Below are 16,808 nucleotides of genomic sequence, written 5' to 3'. Positions count from 1 at the left end.
CGCGTTGTTCCTCCCAAGAGAGCTCAAATTGTCAGCCAAGTACACTTATGACTAGGGAAACACCGATATGAAAGTTTGGACTGATATCGATATTCACTCAGGTTGCCACAACAGAGAGTTAAATGTCAGAAAATGCCAACAGGAAGCTAAATGCATTACAAAAAAGTGTCTCGGTTCCCATTTAAAGTTTTATCTATTATAGAATATGCATACTATCTACTAATTTTGTGAATTGCTTTTTTTATAATGCAGGCCTTCTAATTGCTAATTTAAGCGGCATTGAAAGACTGTTTGAAATGCCCACTTGACACTGATTTTGTGTTTTTGTGTTGACACAATATCTCCAGTTTATCTCCAGTTATTTTGTTGTAAAACTGTAGGAACAAATGATTTATCTATCACTTTTTTTTTTAAATCTGAAGTTATTTATTTTGAAATTATCTTACAGAAAAAAAAATGCACTTATGATTCACTTTACCATTTTCAGGTGTGCAAAACAGGAGTTAGTGGTCTGTCTTGTTAATAATAAGGGAAATAAATGTGTTTATTTTTAGTCGAGTTTTATCCTAAGACACCTTTGTCCTGTAATCTGAAGAACTCTTATGTATTTGTCTGTTTTTAGTGATGTGCTGAAGGTGACGTGCGGTGAGGTTCAATGCTGGTGAGGCACCGACTTACGATTATAGACACCATGCATGTTATTGGACGTACAGAAATTTCGCGCAGGCATACAACGCTGGGGGGCAAAAAGACGAATCTTTACATGTCATCCATAGCCGCGTTAACTCAGTGAAACTTAAATGTAGGTATTAATTTCGTGATATGATCCGCAGCAAAGGGAGCAAGAAAGCATTTTCTCGCTCTGTATCCGCCAAGCTACAAGCAGACTCGTTGCCATAGCAACTGACAACAATGCCACTTAATGTTTTAGGATTTAACACCAAAAAAACTAGATTAGCTACCGCTTCTACTTTACTGAATTACTTAGACATATAAACTGTAGCCCACAAAACGCACATTTCATTAAAAAGCTAAACAAAAACATCATATAGCTGTCTTACCTTTACTTATCCATGAAATCCATGCACCGCTAATTCTGCACAAAAATATCCGTTCATCCGAAGCCAAGTCTATCTTAGACATGTCTTTTTGATGATTCAAACTGTCTCGACGCAAAACTTTCAGCTCCGGTGTTGGTCTTCCTTTAGTTATCATCTCCTGCTTCAATTGAAAATCCACTTTAGAAAACTGTTTAAGTGTAGAAATGTAGTCTTTCATGTTGATGTTGGAAGAGAAAACAAATGTGTCGCTGTACTTTGCTTATTTACTGTATGGCTAGCTCCATGGCTAGCTCGCTGTCACTTACTCTGCAGTTGTGCAGTCACAATGTCTGGATCATGAGCGCCCCCAGCGATGAGGCAAGAGAACTGCCTGCCTCACCTCAAGTCTGTTCTTTGCCGTTTCTTATCGCTCCTCCGCACTCAAAACACGATACACACTCAGTTGGTGACAAAAAACACTGTACATTATATACATATGGAAAATCAGTCCATATATTAAATGTTTTTAACCATTTTATTGCCGGCGTACAGACGGGACGAACATGCTCCCATAGAACGGCAGTCAGTGCAGTTAGCGAGAGGTTGCGCAATCCCAGGTGAGGCTCAGCTCGCTGCTGCCTCACCGGCTTCGCTTCTGAGCATTTGAATGGGAAAATGCGAAAATCCAGCGATTTTTGAAGAAAAATAATCAGAATTGGTTAAGCTAAGTAAAAAATAGGTACTTTATAGTACAAACCACAAGGTGAAAATAGCAATATAAATGATTTTATTATTATATATTTTTCCATGATGACAGGTGAGGCTCTGCCTCACCTGCCTCCCCTGACTGCATGTCATTGCGTGCTGAGAGACAGGCTTGTGATTTTGATCTGTTTTTTGGAGAATTGTCGTGTTATTTCACCATAAATATTTTACAGTGAAGACGACTATTACATTTTCAGTTTATCCACGCCAACATTTGTAGGATGAATTACAATAGAGAGAATATCATCCAAAATAAGTGTTTGATCTCACAAATGCACCTCAGAAAGAATAGTCCCAAAAACACCCACAATCTTTCCCAGGACATATGAAGCTGTCAGAGGGGTAAAGATTGAGTCATCCTATTAAATGCTATGGATTAAGAGTAGAATATTGCTCACATTCATGCTATAAAAACAGACAAGTGATACTTTTGGCATTATGATGCAGCTAGTCTCCCTTTGCTGCAGGCATCTTAAAGTTTTACAGGCAATATTTCAGTGCTTGGTTGTAGAAAACCTGCTTTTTCTTCCCCTTCCACATGGTTTTGGATTTCAGTCAGTTAGTTCTTTATCACCAGTAAGCATTAGTGGAAGTGAAAGTCCATTCTGCTGGCTATCTAAATTATTGGTTACCATTTATGTTTTTTCCACACACTTTTTTTGCAACTTCAATGTTACAAACATCGAGGTTCGGTCGATGATTTCATACTGTTTTGTTCAGTATGTTTGGACATTTTGTTGTCCCTTTTAATGTTGATTAATTAATGTTAATTCTTAAAGTTTTTTCCATAAAGAACAAAAGGAACTAAGATGGACTAAGTCTGTCTTCCATGACTTGAGCGAGGAAACATTTCACGATTCACAATTTACTGAAACATATCTGTTTTTTACTACGGTCAATGCCGCAAGCCTCTGAGTTAGTTTTTGGTGGGTTAAATATTTCTAATCAAGAAAAGTTTTTAATGATCTTCATCTGCAGCTTGGAGACACTTTATGCGAGGAAATCGGTAAAGTGCCTTTTAGAGCACGTTACATCACGTTATTCTTTAGCTGCTGACAGGCTAAGATATAGGAAACCCTCTGTTGGTTAGCCACACCCTGCCAGGTCAAAGTGAACATCTTGGGTATTCATATTGGGCTTTTGACAACCCAGCATTGGTTAACCACCTGTCAGATTTACACCACTGCAGCACAGGGAATCAACGATTCAGCCCCCATTCTCCCTCTTGGCCTTTTCTCTTCCCCTCCTTTCAGATCAGTAAATAATAAGCTTTGGCTTGTGCAGGGGAGCATCATACTGACAGCTTCTTTATTGTTTGCACAGTTTACTTCACACCAAGCCGCCTCCCTCCTTGTACCCTTTCTTTGCTCTTTCTTCTCCCGTGCCCACACATGGGAAGAGCTCTCCGGCTAATTAGAGACTTTGCCAGTGGAATTCCAGAAGACAAAAGAAGCCATTCAGGTCAGGATGCTGGTGAAAAGGCTGCGTTGGCAGAGGCTTCTCTTTGAAACTCACCCTCTTGTGAAGAAGACACCCAAGCACTTGACATAAAGGAGCAGCTCTGCCCTCGTTTTTCTATTTTTTTTGGTTTGTTTTCCACTCCATCATCTTTGGCCACCTTACACTGTGGGAAGACAGGTGGGATTTGACTGCTGTCACGCACTTCCAGCACAGGGTTGTGATAGTTCAATCCTGTCCTGTTGATTTTATGGAGCTGCTCTGCTGCCTCCGTGGCACATCTGACCCATATTCTTTAATGCACTTGTCTTGTCTAACTGCTGGCTCATCCAAGCTTGTAGAAATCCCTGTCTGCTGCGTCGCTGTTCATCCACCTGTCGACTACGCTTGCAGACTCAGGAATCCTTTGAGTAAGCTGATCCAGTGACCCTCAACCTGATCAATTAGACAAATTAGTCGTGTTTAGTGGCTCTGGCTCTTTCTCACACTTCCATCTATTGAATTATCCGCCCATCCGGCATTTCCTCAGAAACATTAATTCTTTGACCCTTAGCTCTTGGCTGTTTTCTTCTAATAAAAATCTCCGAGAATGCATTTAGAGGTTATGGATTTATTTATTTATTTATTTTTTTTACAGTTTTCTGAATTACTGTACAGCAATGGTTTATTGCTAACCTTGGCCCACTGATTGATCCCCCTTTGCTAAGGCTCCTATGCTTTCATGTCATTACAACCATAAATATCAGTGTGTTTTATTGGGATTTTGTGACACACCTGTACAAAGTAGTGCCCAGTTGTGAAGTGGAAGGAAAAGGAGACATTTTAAAAATTTTCAAAAAGAGGAAAATTTCAATCGGGTGTCATACATTGTCATGCAACTGTCACCACCATGCTTCAGTGTGGGGATTGTATGTTCAGACTGATCTGCAGTCTATGCAGGCCAAAAAAAAAAAGAAACCTTTCTGGTAGATTTGAATGTAATATGTGTTTGTTTGAGAATAAATCTGTATTTCCTCTTCAGCGGTCTGTGAATCAGATAATAAAATCTCTGATGAAACCATTGGGGCCAGACAAACACAAGCCAATAATGATTCTTTTTTTTTTTTTTGCATTTGATCAATTTGAACAAAAAAAAGCATATTTTTGTTATGTTGCTGTATAAGTAGTCTGTTTTTGGTTGTATGGGATGTTTTTATGCACACTCAATATTTTGCATGTTGGCTGAGAAGTTGAATTTTTACACGTTTGGCATATGATCTTGTTTAGATTCCCGGTCATGCTTTAAACTTCTCCACAACTTCGTTCCTGACCTGTCAGCAGTGTTCCTTAACCTTTATGTTACTGTTAGATTTCTAATGTTCCCTATCAAATGCATTCGGCCTTCACAGAACAGTTGAATTTAGGACAAAATTAAATGCTACACTAGTACAATCATGAACCAGCCAGCTGCTGAAGGCAACTGACTGGATTTAGAGGTGTCGGATGAAAAAGTCTAAACAGAAGCGCATCCATAATTATCCTCTACTCTGTGTTGCTTTATCAGTCAAAATCCTAATAAAATACACTGAAGTTTGTGGCTGTAACATGATAAAGTGTGGGAAAAGTTCAATACTTGTTTCGTACTATGCAAACCACTATCTCTGATAAAGATGGAAGATTGTGCTGTGTTTTTTAATGTAATTTCTGCAGACTTGAACTAAACTGCATACACACTCAGTCCTTAATGTACACGCACACGCAGGGAGAAACCCATCCCTTCCTTCAAGCATTTCCTGTCTGATTGGACCATAAAGACATGAACAGCTTCCTTCTTCCTCTACCGTTGTGAAGCACTTTCAGATTCAGGCGTTATGCTTTCCTTCCTCTTTCTCACTCTCACAGTTCTGTCTCATATTTTGCAACGATTCATTTTTCGTGTTTCCCCTCTCACTCTTGTTCTCGTTTTTCACTATTGTATACAAAACAGCTGCTTTGTGTGACAAATGACCTTGTTGTTGAACCGGTGACGAAACGCATCAGCTGTGCTGATGATTTGGTTGACAGGATGTTGAATCTAAAGCGTTTGCTCTTTTCTTGGTGGCTCCAACTAGAGGCCTGTTGTGTATTTTTGCTCCCCTGCTGATTTTTGCATTTTTTTAAATGTCATTTTTAACCTAAACACAGCTAACAGTGATGCAGTGGCTTCCTTTCTCTCAGTTTCTGACAGTTTTGCTCAATGTTTCCTGTGGTTCAGAGTAGACACATGCTGTGCTACAGGGACCAGTTAATTCCTTCACATTTGTAATTCAGCCTGTTGAGGGCAGTACAACTGGGCTGGTTTTACCTCCGCTAAATATACATATATATGTTTTCTTTACCCTTGACGTAAGAATGATGTTATCTGTTGTTTGCTGTATTAGTTACCTAGAGAGAGAGAGAAAAAAAGCGATACACAATTGTTAAGTGTGCAGGTATGAACTGCAGTGTTTCAGAGTCAGAAATAAAAGTGGAAAGCGTCAAGATTACAATACGTGGGCAGGAAATGAAGGGGTGGATTGACCTGGTGTTGCCAACAGCTTCAATCAACGTCAGTATGTGAAAGCAGGCGTTAGAAGTACTAAAGTTATCATGTCTAATGATTACTAAAAAATTGCCTTGACATGGCTGTCTAAAAATGTCAATTAGTCTACTTTTAACATGGAGAAGCAGCATTCAAAATGTACGCTCGTCTTATCTGGAAGAAACTTCTAGAAAGTTGCAAAAATGCTGAAACACTCAGTCGCTGTACATCAAGGCTAAAACCCATTTGCTTAGAGCTGTCTTTGACTAATAACAATTGGAACATCATAAATTGTGGTCTGTTTCTCAACCTGCCATCACTTCCGTTTACTGCAGTGTTTTTCAGTGCCTGCTCCTCCAGGCACTCTGCCCTGAATATTTCGGGCATTTCCCTGTTTCAGCACACGTCATTTCAATAGATGGCTGATTAACAGGCTTTTGCTGAACTGCAGTTGTCTGAATTGGGTGTGTTACAGCAAAGGAAACATCTAAAACATGCAGGGCAGTGTGCCTTGAGGAGCAGGGCTGGGGAAACACTGCTTTACTGTAGCGTTTCATTTTTAATTTTAATCATGTAAAGCACTTTAAGTTACCCTGCTGCTAAAAATGTTCACTACAAATAAAATTGCCTGGCCTTTCTTCGTTGTTTAGGGAAAAATAAAAAATAAAAATCAGCTGTTTGGAAATATATAATAGCCAGGAAAAACTCTGTTATGTTTTGGAAATTAAGAGTGCCATCCATCACACTTGAATAACACTCTTTTAAAAGCAAAGTTGGAAAGCTGCAAGTGGTGACATGACGTAAATACAAAGTTGTATCTCATCGGAATACATGCAAGAAGTGCTAAAGTGTCCATTATTTGGTTTAGGATAACCATATAAATATCGAATGAAAGTTAGATTTCCACATCGTTGGCAAGAAATGATAGGATAGAATATAGAATTTGAACTTTTTTCCACAGCATTGATCAACAAAGACTTAAAATGTCTAAGGAAGCACTTACAACTTGAAGACTGTGATAATCTACCATTTCATTTTTGATTGACTTTTTGTTTCTCCATCGGCTAAAAACGTCACTTCCTCAGTTGAATCTGTCTGCGGTATGAAAAGATGAGAAAGAGGCAAGTGAAGAAAAAAAGATGGGTAGAAATAGAAGGGAAGGGATAAATTCTGATTGAAAACAATGGATGAGAGAAACTTTTTGAAGCCGATCCGCACAAGGTGAGCATATGGAGAGAAAAGAAGGAAAGCAAAAAAATAAATACAGGAAAGAAAACTGTTGAAGGATGAGAGCAGAGGGGATTTGAGGATACTGTTACTGGCCTTTGTACTGTTTTCTACTCCGCTTCAGCTTTTGCGCAAATCCTAAGTTGTCCTCGTTTTATCTCTTTCAGGACAGAAACGAGGTGGACGACACGTCGGAGGGGCGTAGGAATCTCTAACCGCACGCACGTACAGTATGATTGGTAGGTTCTGTTCTTCCTGTCTTCAGATGTGTTTTGCAGCAATAAACATATGTTAATCGCGTATGCACACACAGCGCAGCCTCGGGAAGGTGCGGTGGTGTTCATATAGCTATTCATTATCACTCTAAATGACAGTTATCTTTTTATATAGGAAGCGCACTTATACAGCAGCATACTCTTGCTTTAGCTCTGATTAGAAGAATATGGTTACCTCTAAGGAAGTGGGTGTATTACATTAATTTTTTTAAAAGATCTGCTTTCTGTTTGATTTACCGGAAGAGGATGTAAGAGCCATAATTAAAACAAGATCTTCTGAAAAAGTTCAGATTTTCTGGAAAAAGAAAAAGAAAATGGTCACCTCCTACCTACTATTGCTCCCTACCTGCATGTGATTAAATTTTCCTTAGCTAGCTTCTGGCCTAACTCTGGCTGTATATTTGACAACTTTGTCTTGCACAATTGGTAGTTAATTTAAATGGGCATGTTTTTTTTTTTTTTTGAAAGGCCTGCTTTACCAAGTTCAAAACCGGTCAGCCATTGTACTTTGGATCGCTGTCTGGCAGAACACCTGGTTCTGTTTACATTTCAACCAAGCTAGCTGTTAATTTGAGTTAAAGCTGAAGAACTTGAACTTCATATGAGCTATGGTCCACTAAAACATTTACCGTATTTTCCACACTATAAGGAGCACCTAAAAACCTTCAACTTCCTCAAAAGCCGACAGTGCACCTAATAATCTGGTGCACCTTATATATGGACCAATATTGAGCCACAACAGGTCTAGCAGCTACGGTAAGCAGCCGCCGACTTCATTTTCCCCCGTAGAAGAAGAAGAAGTGCGCGGTGCATGCTGGGATAGTTGTCAGAACGCTGGTTTGATAATAAAGTTTGATAATACATTTAAAGCCAGGGGGACAGGGGGGAGGGAAGAGAGACAGAGACTGCGGCGGCAGCGTATCGGTTGGTCTGTGTTACCCAGAAAGCAGTTGGGCACAATATCGCAACACCAACACCGTGAGTGAAACGACTGGGGCAGCTTACTATATAAAGTACTCGGGGACCATTTCTTTACAAATGTGGATGTGTAATAATAGAGTACGGAACAAATTGGCAACCCAAACTGAAGCGTTTTTTCTATGCGCCTTATAATGCGGTGCGCCTTGTATATGAAAAAAGTTTTAAAATAGGCTATTTATTGAAGGTGCGCCTTATAATCCGGTGCGCCTTATAGTGCGAAAAATACGGTAAGTGTGAACAAAGAGAGAAGAAGAAATCTAAAACGGGGGCAAAAAATTTTTCACATCACGGCTGACGGTTTGTTTTCTTAAACCTTGTAAACCATGGACTGCAAGATAAATTCCAACTTAACATTTCTTGTCATGAACATAATCTTCTTTAGTGAAGAACAGAAAAAAAAAAATCTTGCTCAGACTGATGTTTGTAAAAGCTGGAAAATGTTTTCTCATCGCTCATCAAAGCAGTGACCTTTTAAAGGACCCTCAGACGGGTCTTTTCCATCACAGCTGCCCCTTCTGTACAATATCTCTACGCACATTAGCCAGAAACCCTCAGAGGGAGGCGAGATTTAGTAGGAAAATGGTTCTTGTTGTGATGGAACAAGGTCAACGGGACATTTTAGAAGGCATGTTTTCGCCCCAGGAAGTTTGAACGCCGCCGACATGTGGTGTGCACGTTTGTGTTAGGGGTCGACGTGCGCGCACGAACGCTTGGGTGCCGCGCGGGTTTTGTGCAGCTGAGTGTTTCACCGTGTGAACGTCTGTCTGTAAGTGCCTGTGTGTCTGTCAGTGGGGTGGGGGGGTGTCAGGCGAGGAGGTGGGATCAGTCTCACATCACTGGGCTAAAAGCAAGCCTGCGCAACACCTCATAAATCTCACCTCATGCTACAAGCCCCCCTTCTGATGTAGCTGCAGCCGTGCATGCTCACACAGACCACGCAGGTATTTTGTGGCGTGGGCTGCACGCAGGTTGATTATGTCAAAAGCAAGAGAGAAATTGGAAAAATAATATGATGTATGATGTGCCCGTAAGCGGCCGCTGTTGGAACAAAGCGCCGCTTATTGAAAATCATTTATTTTCAAACCAAAAGAAGTAGTAAAATCTGGGTTTGTTGTGCTCCTGGCCAAAACCCTCCAGTGCTCCATTCAGTTTTAGCTAAACGTACGGCATATTTTTTATTTAAGCTCATCTGCCACTCTCGTACACTTTCCACCTGTCTTCAACGACTTTCGGGAAGCGAGTAAGGACATGTAAAGCCGTTATCAGATTTAGAGAAGAATTTCTCGTTGCTACAAGCCAGATCTCACTTATAACCGTTTAATAAGCAGTCCCAACCAGAGAACGTTTACAGAAGCTGTGATTCAGCCAAACTTCACTGCATGTACAGTACTCAGTCTTCACTCTCCTTGAACCTCCTTACATGAGTTTGCAACTGCAAACCTTGAAGTGCAAAGTCATGCGTTAATGTGAAGTGGAAGTAAAAACGCAGTGTTTTCAAAAGCTTTTACAACTAGCTTTTACAATTGCTGACAGTCATGAAAAGTTCAAGAGGGACAAAGGAAACATGCCAAACATGTGAAAGAAGATACTGGGCAGGACAACAACCCTAAACATACAGCCAGAGCTACCATGGACTGGTTCAGATCAAAGGTTACTGATGTGTTAGAACAGCCTAGCCAAAGTCCAGACAAAAGTCCATTTCAGGATCTTTGCCAGGACTTGAAAACTAATATTCACAGACAGTCTCCCACCTTGATTTGAATGAAAAGAATGATTAGTTTTCCAATCACTGATTTGCAAATACTTATATTTCGTTTTTCTTTTTTTTTGCAAAAAGAAAAAAAAACCCATTGTCCTTTACTTCATAATTATACACTGCTTTTAATATGAAGAAGTGCCATCTGTAAAGGTGTATATACTGCTATGCACCAAAACTGCACTGACTTGAATTATATTGGTCTCTAATGTTAATTATAGAGATTTTAATACACAGATCCAAATAGTTAAACAAATTTTGTAGTTTTGATGTGTTGCTGGCTGTGTAAAAATAAAAATAAAAAATTGAAAATTCTCTTAATTTCTTCAGTTTCATCCAGGCTTTATTGGCTCTATTAATAGTTATTTAGAAGTTGTTTTTGGCTGGTTTTTTTTTACTCATAAGTGACTAAAATGCCTTGTTATCCTCTTTACTTCCACCAGCAGTTAGCCAGGTCCCACTAGTCTGACCCAGCTTTATGAAAGAAATTCAGCAGTTGCAAATTTTCCTACAGAAGCAATAAAGATTTCCCCTTAAATATCAATTCATCACATCTGGATTCAACTAGAAAATGGGTATTTCTGGATCCCTTTTGCCTATGGTGCACCTGCTCTGTTGTTTTAATCCAGGACAGTCGGTAATGACGGCTCACGTTCAACCACAAACATGCACATAGGCTGGATTTGGCTTCAATTACCGCATTAGTGGCCTCAGTGGGATCTATTTTGGGAAAAGCTTGACAGGTAAACTCCCATTTGCCCCCCAACCTTCTCACAGAGACTGTTTTTTTCCCCACTAAATGAAAAATGCATAGCCTTTTCTCCATGTGAGTTGCCAATATTTTATCAGGTGACTCGAAGGGTTTTGTTTGTTTTTGCACAGCAACCACTGGTTTACTTTTAGGCGGAGTAATGTCACTGCAGAGTAGAGCTCAAGTGATGAAGGAACAGCATATATCTTACTGGAGATCGTTCTCTTTAAATGTGCCACTGTTTAATGCATTTTAAAATAGAATAGGAATATGCGATTATTTGTCATCACACAATATGCACTTGTGCAACTGTCCTTTTATAAGAAAACTCAAAGGAAATCCTGACCACTATTGGTCAGAGACTGTTTTCATGCCAAGTGAAGGAGGAGAGTTGATGACTCCACTGCTACTTTATGCAATTAATTTTATTTTTATTTCTGAACAGGATCCAGCTGCACATTCTACCCAAACCACTTTGGCATGTGTCCAATCTTGGCACTGGATTAGTGAAATACACACAGGCAGTCAAGGAGAATGGTGTCTTCTCTCAGTCACTGCTGTGGTCGACAAGTTTGACCCTTAGGATGTGACTTGTCCCCTGTGATCTACATTTATGTATAAATAACTGTAGAGGCAATACATGGAGAAGTCCTTTGAAACGCTCATTTTGTATTGAACTGAAGCTGCACGTAACCTTGAACACACCATCCATATGGTGAAATATGGTGATTAGGATGCTTTTGTTCAGCAGAGACGTGAGGGGGGAAAAAAGGTTTGTTTTCCATATTTATGTCGTATCAATTATTTTTCTAACGTTTTCTAACCCTATTGTCCGAAGCAAGTGTGTCCTGCTTTTGAGTTAAAGTTACTGGATGTTCTGGCTCTTTGAAATTAAATTAAAACAAAACAAACCAAAAAAAACATTGTAAATAAAGATAAATACTTGGTTTTCCATTCTAAGAAGGATTTAATTAAATATTATATAGGACATGACGGTAGTAAGTGTTTAAGTAGAAGGAATCTGGACTTTTTCCTCATGTTTCCTGAAGAAAAGTGCCCATCAGTGTTAATTGCAGGTTAATTGCACAACCTTGGCTTTAGAGAATGTTTTACTTATTTTTACTTCTTCACATGACCTACACTGGGAACATGAAGGAAACAAAGCCGAGCATATTGGCTTCAGGCCATCCGCATTCCTACACTCTTCCCGCTGCGTTTGAACTCCCTCTTTAGCCGGTAGCAGTCGATGGGGGATACCCACACACTGAGGGACTCCGGTTCAATCATTCTGAAAGTGGCTTTGCTCGTCAGAGCATTATCATCAACGGAGCTAACTACCCGCCTGCTGCCAGCCTGTCCACAGCTTATTGATCAATAGCTCCCACCGCTTGGGGGGCTATTTGCTTGTGGCTCAGGGGGGTGGGGGGGGGAGGTTTCCTGACAAACAGAGGCACTCCGGACACGGACAGAGTCTGTTCTGTGTGGCCCGCCTGCTCCGTTGCAGTCACTAAAGTGAGCAGTATTTTTTTTTCTCTCTGTCTCCTCTTACTCTGTCAACCTTCGGCCAACAGGGAGATCGAATACATTAGCAGAAAAAGCGCACAGCTCCAAGACTTCAGCTAACCACTACACTTCAGTGCTGCTCATCGAGGCTATTTGCAGCTGTCACACACAAATAAGGCCTCATGGTGTGCTGGCTGAAATCCACACTCATTCATCTGCCCTGTGGCATTTATTTGGGCTCGAGGATGTCAGCCTTCTAGCTGTGCCTCTGCTCTTCGGTATTTTTTTTTCTTTCTTTTTTCTGGAGGGTGGGTTCTTTTTGCTTTCTGTTTTCAGACCCATTCAGCGTTAATGAGCTGTTGTGTTGGAGCACTGGCAGGTTGCGTACTGGATACGGGTAGGTCCGCTTATAAATTCGGCAGGCCTCCATAAGTGAAAGTTGAAGAGGCGTCCACATCAGGACATCTGCTCTTGTTTAAATGTGGTTGAAAAGCTGTTGTAGTCCATCAAACAAGTCATTTATCCTTTCCCCTTCCATGGTTTTATATTTAAAGCTGGACCTCAACAGAAATACACGCTTCAAATTCGCAGAGAACTTCTGTTTACACACCAAGAATCGACAATTACTAACCATCGTCTGAAAAAAGTCTTGAATCAAGGCAGGGCAAAAAAGGTGTAGGAACCCCCAGACCTGATTCACCACACAAGTAAAATTACAAGATTCTAAACGCTTGGTTATGCAGTGGGTTTTTACTGGAGCAGCAGTGTGTGTGGGATTGCCTCAAAATAGACTCCAGCGTGTGTGTGTTTATGGTAATTAAGAAACAGGTCACCGAGCAACAATGTTGGAGCCCTGTGGAAAAACACAAGGATGCCTACCAAGCTGTGGGAAGTTGTTTGCTAGATCCTCGTTGAGTATGATCATTTATCTTTAGTTCATTGGTGAAGGAAGAAAAAAAAAAAAAACGTGCCTGTATGTGTCACTAATAGGACATAGATTTAGGTTGATGGTTGTGTATTCGTGTGCGACCCTCCACTGGATGAGTCTGCAGGAATCCTTGTTGATACACTCATCCAGTAATGGAGACATTTCACTCTGATCGCAGTCATTGTATGTAATGAAGTGGAATAAACAAGCCTTTCGTCCTCTCTAAAAGTCGATCTCATTTCAATGATATTGGATGCAATGATTTGTGCGACTCATTTCTCTGTTTCATCCAGCTCAGCGAACAGAAACTACTCTGCTGCCACTTGGTTATGTTGTTGCTTGCTAAGTCTGTTTTGTATCGTGCATATGTGTATGTGTATGTGTTTTTGCTTCTTTCCAAATGCGTCCCTGATATTATTTTTGCTTTGAATATGCTCCTTTGCAGTCCCACACGACATCAGGTCTGTCGGATTGTAAACACTGTATTTTGTCCCTAAACAGCAACTGCCTCATCCTGGATAAACATCGTGTGTTTAAACATGTCAGCTTTAGCAGACAGCATAAAGAATTCCTTGTTTCTCTTCGCGATTTTCCTCCTTTTGGGTTTTCTGTCGTTTTTTTTTTTTTTCTCCCCTGCACGCTTACTGTATTTCGTCAGGCCTTGGCCTTCGAAGCGGGAGAAAAACATCATGCACCGGGGTGGGCTTTTACTGATCAAACAGCCACACATGGACACAAACAGCAGCCTGGTCATTGTCCCATCAATCAGGTCATAAATGTCATTAGAGGGATGTTGAAGGAGGCAGTTGCAGGGCAGATGAAGTCCATTTTATCCCTGCAGGCGGGGACAGAGTGGGAGGTAAAAACTGGAGTCGTGGAGGGGGACGGTCATATAAGTTGGGGCCTGGTTTCTTTAACTAACAGCTGGGAGCCTGGCGGGGCTTTTCAGGTCTCCTATCTGGTCTACTACCACGTGAAAATGGTGTTCAAAAAAAGTTCCAGCAGAGTGTCGAGGAGCTTTTAATTGGTAGTCCACGACTGCCTGTCTCCCGGGGGTATGTTGTGAAACGGAGCCCCCTAGCCGCTCTTCAAAACGGGAAAGACGGGGAAATGGTCTGAGCAAATTTCAGAAAATGGCTACATTTTTGAAGAAAATGATTGCTCACTTATACTTGCACACGTCTACATCAAGAGAAATAAAAAACATTCCTAAAACAACTGCTCAAGAAGTGTCAAGTATATGCAGTGGCTGCAAATCTGTGTGATATTAATGGCACAGCAGACTGTTTAAAATGCAAAGTTTTCTCCCGTGTATATTCTAAGTGATTGGAGCTCACATTTTGAATGCCAATGTAATGTTCAGAAGTGATGGGGTTCAGTCACGTGCGCTTGCGTTATGATGTGCAAACGTGGCAATAAAGTGTTTTTGTTTCTTCTTTCGACTGGCATAAGCTGATTAGCTCAAAAGCTCTAATGATACCTGAACTTTGACCCAGAATCCCAGGAGAGTTGAAAATGAGGTTTTATGGATGTAGAGCAGAACCAAAGAGCAGAGGAAAAGAAAAAAAGAGAGAAAAAAGGGAGAAAGTTCAAACCCTCTCTTCAATCGATGACTCGGATGTGTCTGCATGACTTTTTCTAACTATACAGCCAGACAGAGATTTAAAGAGCTGCCGCAAAGGCAAATGAGGTGGATTAGCAGCGCTTGCCAACAACTGATGGTGGGTGCCATTCAGGATGTGTTGTTGTGAAATATCCTCTGTGCTGCCCAGATATTGATCTGTCAGCATGTTTTGTCAGTCATGTGACAGTCATAAAGCAACAGTCTTCAATCAGAGGCATCTTCACAATTGTTGCATTTCCAGAGTTCCTTCAAGCACAAACATCTGCAACAACTATCTTCATGCTGACTGGCTGTGAAATTCTTTTCTACCTTACCATCACAAATTTAAATATGGAGTAAGCTGAACTCCACTGGAACTGCATTTTCTAGGGCAATGCTACCAAATGTGACCTTGATTGCAACTAATGTGCCGTCTGGATCTAATGGAAGACTAATGTTTCTGTGTAAAAGCGCCTAATGCTTACTGTTAAGTACATTGCCAGAAAGACAAGTTTGGCAGAAAACTGAAAATAGCTCTTTGTAAAATCTTTCAGGAAGATAATTATCAAAATCGTACGGGCAAATTAACTCAGGCATGGCTAACAAGATGCAAAAATCAATCTTCTTATACAGCTATCTATGCCAGAAAAAAACAATATCCTATATTAAAGTTGAAAAGACTTTAATATACTTTTATATACTGCTGCATTAAAAGATGATTCCATTTCAAAGTTTTTCACATGTCTTCATAATGTTTGCCAGAAAGTGTGGGAGCAATTTTTTTCTTTCGTTTTTGTCCAAAAAAGTTAATTTAGACAACATTTAAGTCCTACAACAAATGCAGCATCTTATTAGAGCCCACCCACAGTTTGAGTATGTTGGATTACCAGTTTATTTCAATCTGCATACATAGTCATTACCCCAGCGATTGAATTGTAGGACCTTGTTTCAGTTTCTCCATTTTTTCCCGTCACATTCTTGGCCTGAACAGAACGTTGGCTCCACGCTACATGTTGCAGTTAAACAAGGTCTGGCAACTAAAATAAATAAAATGGTTAAGCTGCATTTAGACTCATTTTTTTTTTATATGAGGCTTGATCATGGCAGCCCACCGCTGAGCTCTGGCACCAACAGATAGTGCTCATTTACCATGGGGGTGAAATGTGATATTTATAGTTGAGTTCTTAGGAAAAAAACAAAAAAACATTTAATTTCGAGAGGTTTTAAAGAGGGTTTATTTGTAGGAGTCAAATAGTGGTCAGCAAATTTGGACCCAAAGGTTCTGGCAGGCTTCGAAATAGAAATTTTGAAAAACGTTTAATGAAAATTTGTCACGATGAGGAGCTGTGAGTCAGAAACTGGATCATGTCCTGGTCATGTTGCTGGAACACAAGCTCAAATTATCACCGCTCCTTTGGGGTGTTTGACAGTTGGAATGAGGTGTTTGTGCTGATGTGCAGTAGTGAGTTTCTCCTGAATGTATGCAGCTAATCGCCTTTGCTTTGGACCAAAAGTCATTGTTCTTTAAATGCTTTATTCAGATGTAACTTTAAGCAGATTCCTTTAGGAGAGAGAATACTTTTTTGTGGCAACCCTTCATGACAAGCTAATCTTGTTTATTCTTGTTTTTTTTTTTTTTTAATTGGACTGCCAGAGAGTTTACATTGAACATGCTAACATGGTCATCTAGACTTTACGATGGAGCCTAAAAAGATTGCCGTATGTCTCAAATGGTTTCCCCTGGTGAATGCTCTTTAATTTGGAGGTGTAATTTGGATGTTTTTGTATAAAGCAAGTAACAAAATCTTTGGGTACCATCCGCCATGAAATTGTATTCAGCCCCTGTGTGAGTACATGTAGAATTCCTTTTAGCTGCAATTAAAGCTACACGCCTTTTTTTTTTTTGGTTATGTCTCTTCAAGCTTTGCACATTCTTCCTTGCAAAACAGCTATAGCTCAGGCATATTGAATGAAGAACATCT

General features: G+C 40.3%; 1 protein-coding gene across 2 annotated transcripts in view; it reads left to right on the top strand.

Annotated features, from left to right (window-relative positions):
* The window catches only part of thrab (thyroid hormone receptor alpha b), a 135,109-nt gene that overhangs the window by 49,154 nt on the left and 69,147 nt on the right, over positions 1–16,808 (top strand). For both annotated transcript variants that reach the window (XM_081600261.1, XM_081600260.1), the window contains one exon: positions 7,197–7,268. The gene's annotated coding sequence lies outside the window, so the exon portion shown is untranslated. The remainder of the gene's footprint in view (positions 1–7,196; positions 7,269–16,808) is intronic.

This window comes from Poecilia reticulata, chromosome 19 (genome assembly GCF_904066995.2).
Source record: "Poecilia reticulata chromosome 19, P_reticulata-male-v2, whole genome shotgun sequence".
NCBI classification, from domain to species: domain Eukaryota; kingdom Metazoa; phylum Chordata; class Actinopteri; order Cyprinodontiformes; family Poeciliidae; genus Poecilia; species Poecilia reticulata.
The sequence above is the reverse complement of the archived record's forward strand: the minus strand, read 5'-3'. Positions and strand labels throughout refer to the sequence as shown.